Source organism: Ambystoma mexicanum, chromosome 7q, assembly GCF_040938575.1.
Source record: "Ambystoma mexicanum isolate Mex_15411 chromosome 7q, UKY_AmexF1_1, whole genome shotgun sequence".
NCBI lineage: Eukaryota > Metazoa > Chordata > Amphibia > Caudata > Ambystomatidae > Ambystoma > Ambystoma mexicanum.
In genome coordinates, this window is record NC_090941.1 from 934,215,760 (window position 1) to 934,239,686 (window position 23,927).

Genomic DNA, 23,927 nt, shown 5'->3' on the forward strand with positions numbered 1-23,927 from the left:
AAAGTAAACAGAGATATCATGGTGGGGTGGCCACCTTCATTAACACTTCACTTACCTGTAAAGTAACAACATGCAATGAAAATGCTCAATTTGTTTAAAGAAGCCTTCAGGATTGAATGTACACAATGGCCAGACCGTGGTAATGTTTGATGCTGAAGCTTCAAGTGATACTACATTTATGTATGCGGGAGACCCGAATATAAAACTGGGTAATGGGCTCCCCCTGTATTTGATAGATCCACTACAGTACTCAGCTCTTGGTATTCTAGAGGGGAGGAATGCCAGACCCTCAGGTCTGTAATCAAGGTCTGTAATTTCCCAACTGGCTTCTAGAATGAAGACTGTGTGTAATCAATGGATGTACTACAGGTGACCAACCTGGACCAACCTGGAGCACTCATCTTTAAATGTTCACGTGGGAGCTCCACAATCGTGTTTTTCATATTGGTCTATCATTGGCATATTATTTACCATTTCTCAATAATATATGACCTATTTAGTGATCATAATGCTCTGCAACTGAAAGTTAGGTTGCAGGTACGTGAGGATTCCTGTCCAACCAAACAGGTTGGCCCTAACAAAGATGTAGCATGGTGTACATTTACAGAAGAGACCATGCTAAGGAAAATCAACCTGATTTAAAAGAACATTTTTATAATGAAGATGGCAGACGAGAAGTGGCTCTCCCTGCTACACAAACTCAAATATTTTAGAACACCAGTTTAATTTTAGACCGGTGTCGGAATTGAGGTTGGCGGATATTATTGGCAGACTTAAGCCAACTAAATGTAAAGGGGACATTTTCCCGGCTATTACAGTCACAGCCAGTGCCCCTGTGCTTGTAGGGATACTGTCTACATTTGTAAATGCACTGTTTAAGCAGAGTCATGTACCAGATAAGCTTAAAAATACCTGGATTACTCCTCTCTTAAAATAAACAGGTCTTAGCCCACTGGTGCCAGCAAATTACAGACCCATCTCTAATACACCTTTTTCTATTAAAGGTTTTAGACCGTGTTGCATATATTCAGATTTTAGAGCACCTGAATAAACACAATATTTTAAATAAATGGCAGTCTGCCTTTAGACAAGAGCATGGCACAGAAACAGCCATGTTTGATTTAAATTCCTGGCTGCTTCAGGTAATGGATAAGGGACAAGCTGCGCTACTTATGCTGCTTGAGTTGTCCACAATGTTCAACCTAGATGACCATTCATTTCTGGTCGCCAGGTTGAAAGAAGTGGCCGCTTTTTCTGACAAGTCGACATTGTGGATTCAGTCATTCCTGAGTAATAGACTGATTAGGGTGTGCAGCGAGGATGCAGAGGCCACTCCGGCCCAGCTGCTCTTTGGGGTGCCACAATGTGCAGGCCTCTCTCTGTCGCTTTATAATATTTTTAAGGTACCTCTTTTTGATCTGCTGGAAGATAAAGGCGTTTGGATTACGAACTATGCAGACACCAGACAATGTGTAATACCTTTATCTGGCACTCATGAGGAGTATACCAATAATGTTAACAAGGTACATCAAGTGATACAGGCTTGGATGGTTCAAAGTGGTCTTGCTTTGAATAATGAAAAAACTGAGTTGATGGTTGTAGGCACAAATCATAAAGCCTTGAGCAGTATACTTGCAATTTCCAGTTGCTGACTGCATGATTGCCACAATAAAGAAGGTTAACAGCCTTGGGATATGTTTAGATCAGAATATTAATATGCAGCCTGTAGTGAATAGTCTGGTCTCTATCTCTGCCTACTACATTAAGTTGCTGCCACAGCTACGACCATATATGTCAACAACTAACTGTAAGACAGTGGCGAGGGCCATTATTAGCACCAAAATAGACTACTGCAGCAGATCACTTGTAGGGATCTGTAGGAGTGACTGTACAAAGCTGCAAGTAATACAGAATAGTGCTGTAAGGATCACTGCTGGCTTGAGAAAGAGGGACCATGTATCCGATGCTAGGAGAGGATTACATTGGCTCCTTATTCAGGCCAGGATAGAATACATGCTTCTTATGATCACGCACAAATATCTGGCAGTGTTAAGCCCAGCATACTTGACTGAAGCTCCAGAGAGCAAACCGCTCACACACGTTCTTACATCCAATAACTTCAATGTATTGAAGGTGCCTAGATGCCAACGTACACCAGTAGAGAAAGGGGCCTTCTTCGCAGCAGCACCGAAAGCCTGGAACATGATATTCCTGGATTTGAGAGCAATGACATTGACAGAACATTTTAAGAAGAAGTTAAAAACACTGCATTTTAGATATACTGTCCCCCGTTTCTATTTCATTATGCTAGCCTGTTGTGTCATTATGGTTCTTACACTGGATTATTGTTTTTGTTTGTTTCTCCGTTTGTGTGTCTAGCTCCCGTATGCCTCCGGGTCACTTGGTGCTGGGTATAAATGTAAAGTTAAGAGCGAGTATTTCTGTAGACCAACTTGAAATTAACAGGCTGTTCCACTAAAAGACATAGATGGCCTGCGATGGACAAATCTATTGTACACCAGCAAATTATAATCCTTAATGTATCTTTCATTATGACACAGCTGGAGAACGAATGTTATCCATTAACTGTCATATGAACTTTTTCCATTTTAGTTTAAAAATCAGACGTTTTTGTAAAGACTGGTGAAGAATATAAGAACATACACAGAAGCAGATGTTGGTTTAAAGACAATTGTAGAAAAGCCAGCCTCTCTCATGATCGATATTCCTTTGAGCATTGAAGTACATGTTCAGAGCTTCCTTCAATCCCTGGTAGAACTCAATCTGATTGGGTGGAAAAGTGGGGATGAGCTCTTAAACTTTGGTTGATCAGAAGACGCCTGGCAAATGTGGCCAATGAGTGCTCATTGTCCATATCATTTTCAAATTGCCACAACCAACTCTGCCAGTATGGGCCCAGCGCTTGTGGGTCAGGCTTGTCAAACGGCATGGGGAAGTACAATGCGGATGCTTTGGTGAGTTCATTATGGATGGCTTCATTGTCAGACATTTTGACGCACCCTCTGACCTTTTCCTCTGATCACTAAAGGTCGATGTATCTTTGGCTTGTGTAAACCTGCCTCTTTGGCTAAACACACTTCTGAGGGCCCTTGACTTTATTTAATCCCATCCTTGTCACCATTGTGGTGTATGTGGGTGAATATGTGCATCCCCATTCTGTGTCCCACTTGCAGATGCGCTAAGTCTGAAGCAGCGTCCTTTCCGTAACCCCTGTTGTTCTAGGATGTGCGGATGTGACAGCTGGATTGGTGGGTCTATGCTGTGATTGAAGGCCTGTCTATGGGTGATAGCGAGTCAACTGTCTCGTATATGTGAGGTGTGCGCACCATGAGAATTTCAATAACAGTGAATATTTACAATGTTCGTGTAGTTATGACTACACGGCCAATAAAAACCAGGCTGACAGAACACTGGTCCTGTATCCATACAAAATACTGACAGCCCCCATTGTTGAACATTTTGTAGCACACAAGCATGAGCCCACGAGTTTTACCTGGACTATAATTGAGAAAATAAACATTCCCAGAAGGGGAGGGAACATGTATGATCTTCTGTACAGACGAGAACAACTGTGGATCTTCCGTCTTAAAACGGACAAGTCTGGACTCAATGACCAGACAAATTGGCAAACGCTAGTGACATTATGAACAGGCAATGCAGGCATGCCGCGTTACTGGCTTAACACCAGTCACTTTACTACCTCTTCCACATCTTATTGTGCACATTTTGGAACCATACAAACCACGGGCATGAATACTGTAGAGGAGCGTTCTGAAAAAACAATGCTCACTTCTGAGATTGCACTACTTAGCATCCTCCTACGGCAATACATCTGATTAACAGTCTTTTTTCATCTCATCTGATAAAATCTGTGTCAAATTTTAGTTTTTATGTCTTGGGACATCTTCTTCACCATTGTCACCTTTGGAAACACAGTAGTGTGCCCTTTCTTGAGAAAACAAGACACACAGACGGTTGTATACGAATTGTTCGTTTTACAACTGTTCGAATTATAATTGACCTTTTCACAATTGATTGAATTGTGAAGGTCAATTGTAAAATATATGTGGGGGAAACCCCCCACAACCGCCCACCCAACGCCAAACCCCCCAAACCCCTATATATATATATATATATATATATATATATATATATATATATATATATATATATATATATATATATATACGGTCAATTGTGAAAAGGTCAATTGTGACCCTTTAAATTCGGTCAATTGTTAATTCGAACAATTGAAAACAAACAATTTGGGTAATACCACACAGACACAGGAGCACAACTCTCCAAGAAGAAGCTGTTGCAACCAATAGCCTGGCCGAGGCTTCTTGCAAGTCCTTTTTCACTGTCTAAACATCGTTTGGTCGCATTGCACATGCACGTATTGTGCGAAATATGAAAGTAAATACCAGTGTCTCATAGTATACACAGAAACCGGAACGAGGCGCAACGATCATTTTCCCTGATACAACAGGTAAGCCACAGCTTAATTTATAATTTAATAATTTTTCCTGAAAAACATATCGTACATACGGTCCTATATGGACTGTAGTACTAGAAAGAATGCACTAGACCTTTTTAACAATTAGTGATGCTAATCCTAAGAAGTCCCTTCTTCTTTCTCTTCCTTGTTCCTTGTCTCTTCAGACACCCTGAAATAGATTACAATATATATGGTCACAGGTCTCGCCGGAATGCTGTAAAACCAGAGGCATCGGAGTGATGGAAACAGCCACCTGATTCACCCCTCCCAAACAAAGTATTAAGCCGAAGGGTAAGATTTGCTACAAATCAGGCACGATAGAGTGTGCACGCAAAATCAAGAGTGCCTTAGGAAATTTCAATATAAAACACGTTTTTCCTCCCCTCCCCCGCTTTTTTATCCTTTGCAGGTGTGACAACACCTCTAAAAACGTGTTGTGGCCCTGAAGATAGTGGGTTAACCACCATCTCCACTGAAACCGGTAGACCAGATGTGGCCCCTAACTTTTAGAAAAAAAGTAGACATAAAGAGAAGGGGTTAACACATGCTTTGAAGTAAATTGTGCAAAGCATGTATAGCTCAAAAACACCCAGATTGAGTGTGAGCACAACTGTGTTCACAACAGTTGTGCACTCACAAATAAGTTGTTTAGAAAGGATAGTCCTCCTATACTTTTCCTTTCTTTTTTTTAAAAGAACACCAAAGTTTGGGGTTTTTAAACAAACCAAAAATAGAAAAAGCTTTTGTTTTTTTAAACTTTCAAGTGTGACAATACGGAGCAAAGATTAACAATAACGACATAAATGTAATCAGCAACTTACTGGTCAGACTCTGTCTAGTTTGTGAAAAAACTTGTAATAAATAGTGTGAGATAGGGCCAGTTTCCTCTCCCTATCCCCTAACCCTAGATAAGCGCCTCGTCAGCGCAACCGAGGGATAGTAACTTCCCAAGGGTTTAGGAAGATATGTTGGAGGGCAAGTTTAGTTGTAGGCTACATGGTTGGTAAAAACTTATGAATAACTCTTCAAATTGCTTATAACCTGTGAAATGTTTTAAGTGTCCTATTTGTCTGTTGAGGTTTGAATAGATACACAGGGTGACTTGTCTGTTGAGGTTTGAATAGATACACAGGGTGACTTGTCTGTTGAGGTTTGAATAGATACACAGGGTGACTTACATACCCAATCAGCGAACCACACCCTCTTTGTCAGAAGTCTTTTTACTTTCTGCAACAGTGGTTATTGCACTGTTCTGGACAAATATTGCCATTTCTTTTGGTAACTGTAGTCTATTTTGCAAGGAATTATTTATGTTATATCTCATATGTAGCCTGTACCATTTAAGAAGAGCTAAATTTCTCTGACACGTTTAATTTGTAGGTTGTGTAAAGACATAGAAGGCTCTCTCTGGTTCTACTATGTATTGTAACATGCATACTTAAACAAGTCATTCTTACACTGGAGACACTGAAGGTTGTTCTAACTGCTACTTCGCCTTCTATGCTCTGTCCTGCAAAGATGCCAATGTGTCACAAAACATTGTGTTATGCAGTCCCCTCTTTCTCATCAGGATGGCCACCCCACAATGTCATAAACACCGTCTCATTCTCCATCATCTCCTCTTCTCCACCCAGAGTTGTCTCCTCATTCTGCTGCTATACTACCGCCATTAAAAACATGCCACTATAATCATCGAAAGGGGACTCAATCCCGAGCTCCTTGTAGGCGTCCTGACCGCCATGTTTGAACAGAAAACCTGCCCTTTAAACAAGCGGCCCATAACTACCTAAGCCTTTTCATGAAAGTGAACGTTTTTGGGGGCTTCGCTTAACAAATAATTGGCACATGGCACATCACTGCTGGGGTGTCAATGATGTAATCTAGGGAAGATGAGCCTTAAGGTGCTCAAATTGAATGCTGTTTCCAGCAGCTCAAGCTGTTTGAGCCTCCAAAGGGATGGCTCATAAGTAGAATGGAGTCAAATCAGTAAATGTCTGACTCGTAAGCGCCTCGAATCGGCCTAATCCAATTCAAGCCAGTAGTTCATTGTGGTTTAAATAGGAGACAAACTTTTCTGAACAATATACATTGATTAATTTGAATCAGCTTAGGCGTTTCGCATCATATGGAATATTTATCTGCACATTGTTCAGTTGTATCGACTCACTAAGAAGACTGAAAGCAGAAAAAGTGACAATTATGCACAATGTTTTGAGTTGAAATGCTGTATGACAAAAGAAAGGCAGGTTCCTGACTGAGCACTGGCTCAATGGGGCTCATTAAGAGTTAGCAGTCTAGTAAAACATTTTGGTAATTCCGTTTCCACCACCTATTTTGGCGGTAAGGGAATAACTGTCAATTATAATTAACTGTATAATGCTAGTAAGATCGAGATCCTTCTCATTGGGACCCCTGCACCCGCTTTCCCTCTCTCACTCTGGCCGCCCTCCTTTGGCAATCTTCCTATGCCTTACTGTGAGGCACAAAACCTTGGCGTCATCCTCGACTCCACTCTTTGCTTCTCTCATCACATCACAGACCTTGCCAAGAAGGCCCACTACTAGCTGCACCTCCTCAGAGGTTTTCTTCCCTTTCTCACTTTCCCCCAGAAGCTCACTATCTCCAGAGCCCTAGTTCTATTGAGAACAGACTACTGCACAGGCCTCTTTCTCAATCTGCCGTCCTCCACTCTCCGGCCTCTACAACTAATCCAGAACAGGACTACTGGACTTACCCTTGGCCTCAAGCCCAAGGACTGTATCTCTCCAGCCCTGAAATCACTCCTTTGGCTCCCGGTGGCTGCCAGGATCAACTTCAAAACCCTCTGCATCGTCCACAAGACTTTCTGGGGTTGGGGCCTGCACTACATCCAACTCTCTCTTCCCAAATACCTTCTTTCTCAAGTCCTTCATCATCTACCTCCGAACCCCTTGATTGTCAGGCGCTTGTCCAGGCAGAGAGTTGTGTGTAGATCGCTCTCTGCTGCAAGTGTCTCCCTCTGGAATGGCCTCTCATACTTGAGCTGTACCACCTGACATTACGGGACTAGTCTCCTCTGCTTTCTCTCTCTCTCTCCCATGTTGACCTTCTTGTTACTGTCCCAAATGGCTGCGTGGTACATGCAGAGTCTCACTGGGTACCAGGCTTCTCCATGATCAGTTTCCCCGGCACTGCTTCCTGGCCTACCACGCACCTAGGGACTGTAATTGTAACCTCTACAGTCCAATGCCTATCTGCACTTACCCAGAGCTGTGCTGCCCTAGCTGCAGTTAATCAGAGGAATGCTGCCGTGATTGCACTTCCTCCTCCTTCCCCCTGGCATTTCCCTCTCTACCTCCCCCTGCACTTTGCGTTGTTGCACTTGCACAATCAGAATGACACAAGGCCTAGAAAGATGCTTTGTCTTGTCCTCCCTCTGTCTTCTCTCCCTTGTCCTGTCGTGCCTAGAAACTAATTTGTACAGGCACGTTATAAATGACATATCATATCTTATCCTCCCTCTTGAAGGACCATTTTGTATTTTAATGAGCCATATACATTCCACAAGCTTTAAGTATCTAGAGTTGTTTGCAAGGTGTGGTGCTTCCTCCTCTTCTATGAAAGGAGGCAGCCTTAGGACTCAGGAGAGGCAATTTATGAATTTCCCAGTACGAGGACGAGGAGCGAAGTGTGGCATTAAATTGGAGGTGAATACTGTATTCAAATGCTGGAGATACATTCTCCACTTTAATGCCAAAAAGGGGAGGAATTTTTCTTCAGGCAGAATTACCACCATGGTATTTTCTCCAAAATCACCATCTAGTCCTATGGACTCTGCAAATGGGAAGGTACGCTTCTATCATGGCACATCTAATCTGGCAGTTATTCAGCCAAAGTAGGAGTAATGCTGAATAAGTTTGAATCTGCCTCAAGGAAGCACTCCTGGATGTCTGTATTATTCCTATTAATCTAGTTAGTTAAATACTTTATTTGGGTGTATCCATAACTTCATAAAAAGTAAAATACATTAACACAGACAAAGCATAACAAACATCATTAAAACAATTTTTTAAAAAGTTTTAAAAAACTAAATAAAAGCACCCAATTTACAAGCGACTAAAAATTAAATTACATGTTTACAAACTAATAAATATATAATATTTTGCCATCATCTAACCTCAGAATCAAAGACATTACTAAAGACATTCACTCACCACAATTTATAAAATAAAAACATGTGGATGTAGGTCACTCCTAAAAAAGTCCACATAGTTTCTATTAAAATACATTTAATGAAAATAAGCACTTTTTTTTCAAATTGAAAGGATTTAATGACAATCACAGAGTGCACCTTTAGGTATATCTATGTATAGGACATACTAGGCCATTAATATTTCCATAAAGGTGAACACTATGTCCAAAGCTAATTGGATGTTCCACATTAAAGAACTTTATTTCGATTATTCAATGAATGCTGAAGATTTGGGTAATTATACTGCTAAGAATATCACTGCTAACCAATGCTTGCTTCTATTTACGAGCCCAATATTAAAAAAAGGCAACATTAATCATTTTGTTACAGTGTTTGGTATGGATGATATTAAGGAGATTATATTAAAGTTTAAGGAATTGCGAGCCCTGGCACTGATGGGCCAACATTGTTATAAAAGAAAACCCAGAACTCTGGACCCAAATCCTATATAGGATATTTGCATACATATTTCAATGGGGTGTTATAACTGATAGCTGGAGGAGGTTGCTCTAGATTCCTGTATTTAAAAAGGGGGCAAGGATATCTTAATGATAGATTACTTGCAATGACCGACTTCAGCAGCAACATCCTTGCTCCTCTTCTTCTACTTAAATTGAATGAATGGGTTGAATTAAAAAGGCTCTTGAGTGGGGTTCAAACAGGTTTTATGCATGGTCTTTCCAATATTCTCAATATTGCCTATTATCGGACAATTAAAGCGATTAAAAATAGATATAGATCGTCCATTAAGGAGAAAAAAAGGGCGGACAAGGTCCTTATCTGGCAAAAATTAGTGAAGACCGTATGCGAAAAGAAGACCCGTAATATCTGGTCTCTCTTAAGCGAGGCTCAGGGTACACAGAGGGGGGTATTGGTCAATCCTATTGAAGCAAGAGTGTGGGTCACATTTCTAGAAAACAGAAATATGGTGGGTGAGGAAGCAACAATACTGGGTAGGCCGCCTTGTGAGGCCCCATTTTCCGTAACGTACGAGCACATTTTGAATAAAATCAAAGAGTTAATATCATCAAGAGCACCGGGACCCAACGGTTTGGCTAATATTGTCATGAAAGTATATCCAGAGTTCTGGGCAAGTCTGCTAAATATCCTGTTTCAGAAAATATTAAAGACAGGTAAAATACCCTGCTCATGGCAGACGGCAATATTAATTCCAGTTTTTAAAAAGGCCGATAGACTTGACCCAGGCAACTATAGGTTGCTTTCCATGCTTGATGTCACTGGAAAGATATTTTCCTCACTTTTGCTTAATGAGTTACAATCCTAGGTAGAGGGCAAAGGAGTATTGTCTAGATTCCAAAGTGGGTTTAGACAAGGGTACTCCACTGCCCATAACATCATGATTATGGATATTTTGCGAACCAGAGCCCTACGAACTGGATCGGTCCCGCTCTACGCATTGTATATAGACTTTACAGCGGCGTTTGATACTATACCCTGTAGTCGGTTATGGAATAAACTGTATACAATGGGTTGTCCTGATGGCCTAATATACTATTTAAAACTCTTGCATTCAAACAATTCAGTTAAATTGAAATTAGATCAAGATGGTCATACAACTCAAAATGTTATACAAAATAGGGGTGTCAAGTAAGGATGTGTAACGGCTCCTTTAATTTACAATCTATATACCTATGACATCCCTGATGCATTAAATAAGGTGAGAAATTGCCCGCCGAAAATTGGGAAAGCTAGCTGCTCAGTACTAGCATACGCCGATGATTTGGTGATATTTGATCACACCATCAGCGGGATGCGAAGATCGGCAGTCGCATTATGGGAATACGCTGAAGAGAATGGCTTAAGCATTAATCTAGGAAAAACAAAGATTATGAGATATACAAAAAAAAAGGTCTCCCACGTGCAACTCACTGTAGGGGCAGTGAACATCTTATACGTCCCTCGATATTGTTATTTAGGCATTGACTTTGAAAATACTGGGGATTATTTGGCATGTAAACAAACACGCTGTATTAAAGCTGCACAGTTGACTGCCTTATTCTATAGATTTACGATCAGCCATAGCGGATTTACTCTATGGGGTATAAGGCAACTCTATATACAGGTGTTCGCCCCGGCGAAAATATATGGCCTGGAAGCACTATCAGAGTCTGACCTTAGATGGCTACAGATATTAGAGGGTACATTTTGGCGACGTGTGCTTGGTCTACCTCCCTCTATTCCGATGGCCATCATTAGATTAGAATTGGGTCTAACCTCCCTAAAGGCATTGGTGTTAAAGAAGAGAGCAGCGTTATATCTCAGAATGACTCGAGATACAAGTAATGATATATTAACAGCGGTACACCAAGAAATAAAAAAGGAAGGATCGACTTCTTCAAATGTAGATCAGATGAACAATCTGTTCTCCGAAATAGGCTGGCAATCCAGAGATGGTAAATACTCAGATAAAGTAAATAGAGCATTGAGTAAACGTATTGATCTCTGGGATTGGCTGGAGAATTTTGGACATCTTAAGAGTTTGAGCAGCTACCAGTTTGTGCAATATAGACTATTTGAATTTAGGAAACCCCAGAGATATTTGAATATCTGTCCATCTATTAGGCTTAGGCGGTTTATATTACTGCTTCGCCTAGAACAATTACCTACCCTAAGCAACACGGGGAGAAAAGATAGGATGGCCGTCGAGGAACGTATCTGCCGATTATGTAAAGTGCATAAGCAATTGGAGACTGCAAAACATTTGTTGACTGAGTGTTCGGAGATGGTTGGCACTTTTCTTCCCCTTCTTGGCAGTTATGTGCATGAAACAACATATATTGGGGAAGCTCTGTTTTGGCATCATTGCCTCAACTCCAACAGTCTACGTCTTTTAATAGCTCTGTATACTATTTGGTTGCAAATTGAAATAAGATTGGGTATAACTTTGTAGAGGAATAGGTTTTATGAAAGTAATTCTTATACAGAAGGTATGAAATTTATATATATCTGTGAATAATGTGAATCATTTGTTTTTAAAATAGTATTTTGTATTGCAAATTCATGTTTATTTAAAAACTGTATTTGAATTATGTCAGTATTTTTTTATTATGCTATTTATCTTAAATTTGTGTAAAGTTTATAGTTTAAACTATAGCACAATAAATACTAAATTAAATTAAATATTCTCAATATATGGGCCATGAAGTATTTAATTGCAGAAACCCATAGAAATCCTGGTACTAGGTTATAATTATGTTTTATTGATTACTCTAATGCATTTTACCATTCAAGACTTTGGGACAAATTGACTAATGGGGTAATATTTTACACTTCATTAAGGAGATGTACACCAGTGGCAGTTAGATAAAATCAGGAGGGCCTGATCTCTGATTTTATAGATAAGAACTTCAGCCTTAAACAAGGGTCAGTCTTGGCTCCACTCTTAAACAGCTTATATTTTGCCAATATGGACAAGGCCCTCAGGAATTGTCATAATTTCACACCCAAAATAGGTAATGAACATGTACCTTGGAACTACTATGTGGATGACACGGTCTTGTTAGACCGTACTCTGCTAGGACTCCAGAGGTCTCTTGAGGCTTTACATATCTTTGCTGAGGGAAACAGCTGAAGAATCAACCTTAGCAAAAATAAGGTATTAATAATTGGTAGTAAGCTTAGAGGCACCTACTGCTTTAACTGGAAGGTTGATGGTGTGTCCATAGAGGTGGTAAAATTGTATGTTTACCTCGGAATTCCTATCTACGATTGCCCGGAATATGCCAATTATGATAAGTGTATGACTAATAAAATTATGAGAAAATGGTTAATCATCAAGACATTTCTGTCTAGAAGATGTGGACATTCTATACAGTGTTTTCCGGAGATTTATAGGACCATTCTCTTCCTGGCTTATTGTGTGGTCTAGAGCTACTCCAGAAATGTCTCGTACGCTGGCTTGCAGTTGTACAGGGTAAATAGTTTCGATCATTTTTGGGTTCACCTACAGCTTTCCGGTCAAGACAGACAGGATTGAGTTGGGACTACCTCCTATTCTTGCACGTTTGCACATTTTACATCAAGCAATTTATGAGTGAAGAAGAAGGTGGTCCTCTTCTCTGCCTTATTGCCATGGCTGCTTCTAAAAACAACCTCTTCTAAATCATCTATGGAGCTCAAGAAGAGCTCATTAGAATTATCAGAGGCTGTGGGCCTTAACACCCCCAACTAAGGAAATTGGTCATGATTTATTGAGAAACTTAAATTGTAAAACTGTTCATTGGGATCGGTTTTGTCATTGCAGGCTATAACTGGGAATAAAAGGTATTGTGAATATGCTTGTCAAACCTTCCGGCCTCATGAGACACGTAGCTATTTATTGAAATGTTGTTATAGTGATCTTATAAGATATATACTATATTTGCTTTTTAACATCTTAAGCACTTTTGAATATACAGGGGCATGGTTGGACATTCAATATGAGCAGAGAGTGTGCTGCATGCGCTATAGACATATGGAAACTTCCAGACATGTTCTTACTAGCTGCTTCCATCTTGTTAAATATGATCAGAAAAGCTATTACCAGTTTGTTAGTGATTTTATTAGCATCCAATCTGATCAATTATGGGCCTCTATTTTATCTGTAGAATCTTTGGTCAAAACGGCTGCATCTTTTATGTGTGGAAAACTGCTCTTCTGTTCTTACATTAGTTATTTTTAGCTGTAGATGAAATCGCATATTGGCAATTTTGGAGGTTTTAGAATGCTTACTTCAGCTGATTATAATTGAAGTAATGTGTCTTAAATTGGACAAAAGGGGTCATTATAAGTTTGCCAGTGTCGAAAAAAAAAATGATAAAAGTGGTAATTTGCCAGTGGAGTTGACAGATTTACCTCGATCCAAGAGCTGGAGGTAAATTAGGCCCCCTCTGGCAAAAAACCTCCTGAATTATCGGTTCCAGTAATTCAAGTAAATTCTCCACAGGAGTGCTACGGGCCTCCAGGGAATGAGGAATTACTGGGATTCCCACCACCTGTAATATTCCATAACCCCTGTGATAGCAGGTGGTAGCAAAGCTAATTCTATTTGGTGGTATCACCAGAGGGATACCACAAAACAGGTAATGAGGGTCTAGAAAGATGTATTCTGTTTTGGTGATATTAACTTATGTTAGGATATGTTTATGATGTTAATTACTCATGTGGCATGTAAATTGATTTTTGATATATTTGTAAGATACATATATTTTGATGTATTTTGAGGTATTTTGATGTATATAATGTATTAATTTGTTAGTGCAAAAGTTTTTCTTTGTAAAACATACGCACTTAAAAAGTACACTTTTTTAACAAGATGGGTATTTTCAGAAAGCATGCCATTAGACTAACTAAATGAGTTCTAGAGGTCTGTCACTACACTGTCTGAAACAGAATGGTTCCAAACAGGAAATGTTGATGCTATTGCATAATTTCCTTAGCCACCGGCATCCCACAGTTCAGTATCATCATAATGTTGTATTTGAGCCAAGTTGAACCATCAAATACTGCTATATTGCTATACATAAGAACAGTTCACATTCCTGTACAAATGTTCCCAAACATTTCAGGTCCAGCCTAAAATCATTGAATTGTTCAAACTTATTAGAACCCTCATTATTTAGATAGGCTTTAATCTGAGCCAGTTCACCCATCTCTTATGTTGACCCCACATTGGTGGTTTGGCTGGGCAATTAGTAGTCTACTTCCCTCGCCATGACTCTTACTTTGCATAGTTCTACCTATGTTCAGGTTGGTGGATTCTTTATGGTCAAGCTAGCCTGCTGATGTTGGGATTAATGACAATGTGTCTGTTACTTCTTTTAGGTTTTCTGATTTCCCACCAGTCTATTTAATCAATAAGCTTGGATCCAAGCTCCCTTTGTAATGCACACAAAGGGCGCACTTGTCAAGGAGCCCTGGACAAACTGTGTAGGGGAAGACCATGTTTGCGATAGTGTCAAGAGACATTTCCATTTGCCTTTGTTGTTTGCTAAATGATTTCAGTCTTCGTTAGAGGTCCTTCTTTTTGACCTTGTATCAGTTATGTTGGTGACTGTCCAATTCTACTCAATGGCAGACCCTGGTGCATGTCTACAAATGATTTAGCAACTGGTGTGAGGGAGCCATCCAATGAGATGTCTCCAACACCAAGCATGAATGGTCAATGAAAGCCTGCGTTCAAACAAAGCTGCTGGTTACCACACACTGTTGGTCCCATTGTGGTCTGATGTTTCTAGATCACCATTATACTCTGCACTCCTTCACAACTCCTGCACAACTCTTATTCTCCCTCTCCTTTCACTTCCTTCCATGAACATGCATAGTTACCTCATCAATCTACCACCATGCCACCTTCAGCCACATTCTGTTATGAACACCACAATCAACTTACTCCCAAGCCCTGATCAGTTATGTTTGGACAAGTAATCCTACCCTAAGCCCTGAGGACCAAAGGGCTGAGGATATCGCTGTTTGGCGAGTGGCGCAAAGCGCAAGGCAAATAATCGGACGATATTAGTCTGTAAGAAATGAATCTATCTAATCTCAGTGCATCTAATGTGCTGCTAAGAACTAGAGCTCAAGTAAGACAAACAGCAAACTTAGAAGTTCTGCAGGTGAAAAAATCGAAAACCAAAAAAGTAAGTCAATACTTTTCCTGTGGGTCAGCAACTGACAATATTGACTTAGCTGAAGATGCATCTGTAATGCCACTGGAAGATGTGTTTGAACCCCTGAAAACACTGGATGTTTGCCTATCACCTATTCGTGGCACGTTCATGCCCCTTAGCTTACATGCGCAGGCTATTTCAAGCCTTCCATCCCCACTTCCCCCTCCCCTTCCTTTGCAAGTAAAACAAGTAGAGGGGGACGGGGGCTTGGTCTCAACATTCTCAAACCAAGTGAAGAGGACCAACAAAAAACCCAATATGAATAATATGAAGAACATAAAGTCAAGTGGTATCGAGTTAGAAGAGAACAGTAATATCGACCTTGATTCGCGGATTGGCTGGGCCAATATGCTGCTGTCGCCGAGTGGAGCAGAGACCGCCGCCTCGACGGGTGTTGTGCCGGTATGCAAGGACGCTACCGAGGAGTGGAGAATGGAGGATGCCACAAAATCCCCTGCCGTGGCAGCAATTGATGACGTTGGTGGGCTGGGCCAGGGGGCGTGACCGGTGGTCGCGGGTGAGCCCGGCACCGCTGTGGGGATCGTGAGTGAGGCGGGGAACGTGCAGCGCCTGGTGGATTTGGCAGATGCTTCCTCCCCCTGAGTGTAATATGAGGCTAACCGCTTCGCCCAGCGGGACTGGTGGCGCGGGCGATGGACACGGAAACACTGTAAGTACAACTACCGATTCTCTCATGTCGCTGAGCAATCCTGTAAATGCCTCGCTGTGTGATTCTTTTGCCGCCCCTCAAAACGCTAGGAGCCACATTTATGCGTCACAGCCCACAGAGACCCCCCTTAAGGTTTCTAGCCTGAAGACAACATTGCATAGTGAAAATACACAGATTATTCAAAATGCTACAGGAAATGGTTTACTAATCAATGACAAAAGAAACTCGTTAGAGGTAGTCTCTGCAGTCCTACAGAACCTAATAAGTTTAAACAAATCCAGATCTTGTAACCGGTCAGATGTATCTAATCTACCTCATGAGTTATTATCCAAAGCCCCACAGAAAAGGACTTGTAGAGTGTCACTAACTCAAATCCAGATATATGGGGAATTGGTAATTATAAAAGAAGTAAACCATGCGTGACAGAGTCTTGTGAACCGTCACAAGAGGGAAATGTGGCCGATTCGCAGAAAAGATTGCCTATTCCACCTAAGACTGGTCAGTCCAGCAACAAGAGACGTTACATCATTGGAAGTGAAAGCTCAATTTGTGAAGAGACATCTGATGATTCTGATACATCGGACTCTTCGATTGGTGAACGTCCGTTTCCTAAGAATAGGAGGGAAGGGACATGCTCCAGACGCATTCCACGCAAGGTAGAGGGGAGAGTGGAATGTGATCGGCCAGCTCCTTGTGTTCATGTGCCCTCTAATGATCTTTTAATAGCTCTTACATCGGCAATGTCAATTTCGCTCACACCCTTCACGAAGTTATATGAAACCTTAAATGATAACGTGAAGGATGTCACAACTCTACTAGCTCTGATGAATTCAAAATTGGTTCACCTAGAATCAATGCAGGGTAGAGATAGACACAAACAAGAAGAGATGACTCATCAAATTATGGCGGGCATCCTAGCAACAAATGAGGCTAAAAAGAATGATATGATTGACAAAAAGCTGTTTGCAGAGGTTGCAAAAGAAGCCTTGTCCTTATTTCATAAATCACACACAGCCATAGTAAAAAAAAAGATGAACTACAGGACGACGGTAACCTGAAAGACTTGGGAAGTAAAGCTTTAGCTGCCAATTCGAATGTTTGCGTAAACTCTTCAAAACTGGCCAAGATGCCTGATCCACATTTACAGCCCGTTCAACCAGACTTGCAATTTCTCCTGCATAGTAAGTCACTAGGAAGTTCAATAATAGAAGTGATTGACATCTCGAATGAGGGGCCTAAAGAAAGCGCTGCTCTGATGAAAATTGAGGTGCGCAAGCAAAAGCTTGTTGATGAATCACATTCCAAAAACAATTGCTTAGGAAAAGCTCTTGATATTTCGTTTAATACAGCTTTTATGCAAGCAAAAAATGCATCTAATCCAGCCTTAGTAGACCCTCAAATGGCCTCCGGTTCATCTCCACTTCAGAAAATTATAGAAGGGGTTTCTGACCCGCAGAATGTGTCGATGACAACAGCGAAGTCTGCAGGTCTGTTTCCTATTTTTCAAAGTTTAGATCTAGAAGTGCAACCGACTTCAACTGTGGGTTCAAAGAAAAATCATCCTCTAATGAAAAAGCAAAAGAACATGCCTGCTCGAAAAAAATCGCAACAAAAAGGACAATTCTTACGGAATTTAAATATGTTTCAAATAGTTGACAAGGCTATTTCGACCAGTTTGAAATTAGCGGACACAATAAAGGAGACTCAGATTGTGCACCTGGAAATAGACGATCCAAAATCTAATGCGATGGAGAGTTTGCCCAATGAAGAGGACTTGGCAATACAAGCGGAATTAATGGATCTATCAGTTTATGAAGACAAGATTGAACTCGATGTTGAACCGGTCAAAACTGTTGCGGAAGTACGTGTCATTCAAGAAGCTGTAGTATCTGCATTGGAAACAAAATCGAGCAGCGATAATAAGATTACATCATTTGAGAAACAAAATTGCACCCCGAATGAGTCACAGAAGGGTGAAGCTCCATTAACCTGTCCAAGACGTGTAGTGAGAGACAGATTGTGCAAGATCATTCCACCAGTTGTAGAGCAGAAGGAAGAGGGTAGAGTGCAAAGGAGTCCGGAATTCATGACACTACAAGCTAAAAGAGAAAGACAAAGGATACAAGGCCAGTTGAAAGCACAAAATACTGTCGACTCAAGTCAGTGCAATTTATATGAGGGGTACCTTGAGAAAGAATTGGGATCAGACGCGAAAAAACCTCTTCATGCCAAAGTAGAAATGTTTCAGAAATCGGACTTATTTAAGCCCAAAATGTTAGTGCAAAATTTGAAAAACAAGAACAGGATGCCCGCCGGACAAACGGCAGAGCCATCGTTGCTGATTGAATTAATGTTAGAGCGACTGGATGGCTCGGATAAACTTATTCTGAACAGAACTAATGTGCTACGACTACTTCATCATGTACCCCGTCTTCGCTCTTTGGAGTCGAAAGATCTGAAAATTATTGAATTCCCAGAGGAAAGGTGCACAGATAAGGTGATTTTACATCTAACCTCTAATCTAATCGCAAATGTAATTTTGGATGCAAATGAAGAGCTGTTATCAATGGGCTTCGAAACTTATGAAGTGAGGGACCCGGAACGACGAGAAAAAGAAGAGATGTTAAATCAGCCACAAGAAGCTTGGCCCTCTAATAAGTGTACCTCTAAACCTTTTGAAGTTGCGATAAAGTTGGATCAAAGTGAGAAGACCTTGCAATCCTCGTCCGACCTGAATGGTCTAACTAGCAGTGTGCATTCAGCCACTTCGCCTCCCCAAAATTTTGCGGCGGTTGAAGAGGTCATGAGCTTCAGAAGAAGTTCAATGGAAAGAATTAAGATTACTATAGATAATGAGAGACAAACTGAAAAATCCTCCTTGATAAAAACAAGCACTCAAAGAGAAGATGTCCCCGTAGAAGACTGGAACTGGATGGCCTTGACACTAAATGCAAATTTGATCAGCTAATGACCGAAGCTTAATGTGGATCAAGAATGCTCTTTTGCCTCATGGAATATGCATGGTTTTTCACATCTCTTAAATAATAACTGGGCACACGAGTTACAACTAATCTGTTTACAAGAAACCTGGATCTGTGAATTACCAACAATCACAGACTATGAATGTGCATTCAATCCAGCCATAAAGGCAGAAAAAGGCCGCCCAGTAGCAGGTCTCCTGACATTGATTAAAAGGTCATCGGGATTCCGGTTGCAGAACTCGACAAACTATACGCCCTACATCCAAGTCTGTGAGTTACGCAAAACTGCCACTCCCTTCAAACTTTCCGACATGATCTATATTATCAACTTATATTGGAATCACCAACGGACTGGGTCACTTCCATTTATTGATTAGGTTACCGCAATTCTCGATAATTTGTTGGAATCAAACAGTGGAAGTGCTTTGATAGTTTGTGGCGACTTAAACATTGATTTTTTCAATCCCCAGTGTCCCGCCAAAGGTCATTTGTCAAAATTATGGTTAGAAGAAATGGAAGTAAGAGGACTCTCAATGCTAAATGGTCGAATGCAAGGTGGCATACCGGCTAAGCCCACGTGGCAGCGGGAAGGTCAAAGTTCCATCATTGATTATATTTTTGTTTCTGACACGCTGCATGGAATAATTAAGACCATGAAAGTTCGTTGCATGAAGAATAGCGATCATGAAATGCTAGAATTACGATTTCAAGACTAAAATAGTGGTCTGAAAAACTGGTCTTTCGTGAACAAACATAGTTTTGATCTTATGGTAAAACAACGAAAAAAAGAACGATGCGAGCTGAAATTCGAAAAAATATTAAAGGCCCAAAGAGTGAAATAGCAGTAAAAAACAAAGTAGTCAAACAAGCCTATAAAAATTGGATCAAAAGCCATCGATTTATATTACATCAAAACGATGCTGAAGCAATGATGAAGATCCTTACGAATAAAAACAGTGACGAGTTTTGGCGAACTATCAACTGCATGGAAACCTCGCAAGTGGCCCTGCAAGCTTGCCCTATTCCTGAAATAGAGTGGGTAAACCATTTCACAGCCCTATACTTCAAAGATCTTGCTCCAAATATGTGAACTACCAATCTAACATCATGGAATTTACATTTTACAAAGGACGATATCCGAGATATAATCATGAGAGCAAAAAACTCGCGGGCCCCTGGCCCCGATGGGTTATCTAACTATATGATCAAACAGTTTTCTGATCTATGGACAGACTTGTGTTTTGATCTATTTACGAAAATCAACTTGCAAAAGCAAGTGCCAGCCTCATGGAAGACTGGGACAATTGTGCCAATTTTTAAGAAAGGAAACAGAGCATCACCGGAAAATTATCGTCCGTTGGCTCTGCTCGACGTTCTGGGCAAGATTTTCTCATCCCTGTTGCAAGTAAAACTGATCACTTGGGCTAAATCAGCGAAAAGAGTAGATGAAAGACAGGCGGGTTTTGTGAAATTTGTGGGGTGTTCACTAAACCTGCTGGTTCTAAATCTGCTGAAAATGGAAGCTTTGAGAACGAACACGAGAGTGTATCTTGCTTTCGTTGACTTCTCCATGGCCTTTGACATGCTTGATCGTGAACTATTGTGGCAAAAGTTGGAAGTGTGGGGCTGTCCGGTTGGCTTACTTGCAGCAATTCAAGAGCTTCACTCTAATACTTCAATTGCCGTTCGGCTGGACACATCGGGGACATTGTCAGCTCAAATCAAGACATGCAAAGGAGTCAAGCAAGGTTGCCCGTTAGCAGCTGCAATCTTCGGCCTGTTTATCTCTGATATTGGGGACGCAATTCAATTGGTGCGATCTTTTCCACCAAAACTCAATTCATCGAAGGTAAGCTGGCTGTTGTATGCTGACGACTTGGTAATTCTAGATTTAACACCGATTGGTCTTCAACGCAAACTCGAAGCTGTTCAAAAATATGTTTGCCAGAATAAATTGAAGATCAATATAACCAAGACTGAAATACTTGTGTTGGAAAATTTAAAAACAAGTCGTAACTCAAGAGACTTAAAATATGTATGATCTCTAAATCAAATGAAATTGCAGCTCTCAAAAAGCGTAAAATACCTCGGCATGAATCTAAATTCCAGCATATGTGATGACCCTTGGGTGGTCGATTCAAAGCGAAAATGTGGTCAGCTGGCCTGCCAGGGCTCGGTGATACATAGAAAATATGGGCGATTTTCATTGCAACCGCTGCGTAATTTCTATGAACAAAAAGTTGTGCCGATTCTGGCTTACGGCACGGAAAATGCCTTTGGTTGCCCGGCAACACACTGGAACTCATTAGAACATATGTTCTGGACCAAAACCTTAAACATACCACCTGGAATTGCATCAGCCTGCATATGATACGAATTAGCTTTAATTTCACTGCACGCTAGCATATGCTGGAACCAACTAGCACTGTTTCGAAAAACTAGAGCAGAGGAAGGAATATTCCAATTCCAGATATTCCACAATGCTCCATCGGGAGGCTCAGATATTCTCTCTCAATGGATAAAAAGATGTGAAGATCTTTAAGCATTTAACAATATTAGCTTGAAAACTCTTCACACAAATCCTACGGCTGCTAAAGTCACCCTATGCGCGCTGACTGGATAAATACCTGTAACAAGCGTTTAGCCGCCAATGCGATGAAAAATTCTCCTGCTGAATCAAGGGGTTACAACATCCTTCAAAAATATCGGACTCGATTCCCGAATTCGAAAGCCAGAAGACTATATATGCTATTTCGGCTGAATGCAATGAAAACGAAAGAGCGAACCGGCCACTGGGCGTGTAATGTGGGACTAAATTCTATCTGTCACTTTTGTAATAAGGAGTCCCTTAAACACTTAGTCCTCTTTTGCTCAGCGTTGAAAGATGCAAGATCAATTCATCTGGGCCGGTGGTATCACGAAAATCAGTCTGCATGTGCAGACGAGTGGTGGAAGAGAATGTGGAATGGATTAGATATGAAATTAATCTTGCCCTTGACCTCCTTCCTGGCCGTCATTGATGACAAACTAAAAGATCAAACCGGACAATTGTGAGAATGCCTGAATGAGTTTAAGTGCTTTCAAGGTTGATCATGGAAAATAAGATCTGGCAATGTGACTTTTCTGTTTGGCCAGCGAGAAGGGAGGAGGTCAAATTGGGAGGGAAAAGATAAAGGTCACTGGATTTTGTGGTTTTTACTTCTGTTGATTTTGGTTGTGTAATATTTTAAAGGTTTGATTTTAAACCAATAAAATTAATTTAAAAAAAAAAAGTAATCCTACCCTTTGATCAAGCGGTACCTACCCACATGCACATTTTCATGAAAGGATACTTTCTGTGGATAATCAAGCCATCATGCTGGTTTGCCATTTTCAATAATCCCCATGCCAGCAGTGTGGCTTGCAATTAATGGCTCAAGACCTTTTTAAGGATTAATTTTGCTCAAATCTACTTACAATCAGGTTTACGCACAGTTAATGGCCATGTTCACCGACCAGTGTAGGTATCAATGCCACATTAAAGGCACTTGTATACCTGTGTGACAATATTTGTTCATATGTACTTAATAAAAACAGTACAGATCTCTTTTCATAGAGCATGTGATGGCCTCAAACAAGTCAGGTTTGTCTCCTTCAAAGTTTCTTTGGGGAACAACTGTAATTCAGACTACCTGTCTGTCGTAACACTTTCAATCAAAAAAGACAAATGTCTTAAACATATGGCAGTTTAATCAAGTGAAGAACAGGTGCCATTGTGGGCTGCCAAGAATGTTTGAACAAATTGCTCACTTGATATCATTGTTTACACGTTGTATGGTCTGTACATGTGTCCTGTAAAATGTTTTCATTTCCTTCTACGTCCTATACAATATTGGTAGGGGCTTTATCTTCATGACACTGTAAATGCTGGTTCTTGGCTTTTGTGGAAGTTATGCAGTTTGCTTGCTTTGGATTCTGAGATGTTTTAGATTGGAAGATTTAGCATAAGAATAAGACCCATTTTTACCTTGATGTAAACATCTTACATAGAATAAGCCTTGCCTGTTTTCTCAGTAGTTTCTTATGGTTTAGGAAATATTTCCACAAGTTCCTCTTAGTCACTTAAAGAATATTTTACCACTTCCACATCCATGCTTAACGCTGCAGCCTCAACAGCCAGTAACATCATCTTCCATATTTTTAATTTTGAAAAGATGTCTCCAAAAAGAAGTAAAAACAGGCAAGTTCCCCCAATTTAAACCTGCAGATGACATAACATGAGGATGCAACACCTATTACTGTAAGTAGTAGTGTACATAGAAACAAACAGCAGCTTGTATATAACCACTGGAGATCCACAGAGCCACTGATTTTGTAGAGTGATGCAGGTGGTATCTACTTTCAAAACCTGAAGCATTTTGAAATGGGACTGGGACTCATGGAATATGAATAGTTCCCTAGACATTATTAAATTAACATATTTTCAGGGGAAAAAAAAACAATGTGTTGCATGCATTGGATTCGTGAATCCATTTACTGCTCTTTAACTGTTCAATTTTCTAATTGTTTTTTTTAGTATTTGTTTCTTCATTGCTTCCCTAACTTCAGAGAAGATTGTTGGGTTTGACGGATTCCAGCTATTAAATCAACATTGTGGAACACGAATCCAGCATGGTGGTGGAAGTGGTTGTTAAAGCAGGGGAACAAAGTGAAAACAGATCTAGGCTATCCATAGAGAAACCTTGTGGGGATCCTTCGGTGTGGCATATCTTTTAGATCCAAAGCAGCCCCAAAAGAAAAGGCTAGTGTGGTGTGAGGGTGTGATGAGGTTGCGGTGCTGCCTCAAGATCATCTATAAGCAAGCATGTCAGTGTGGTGA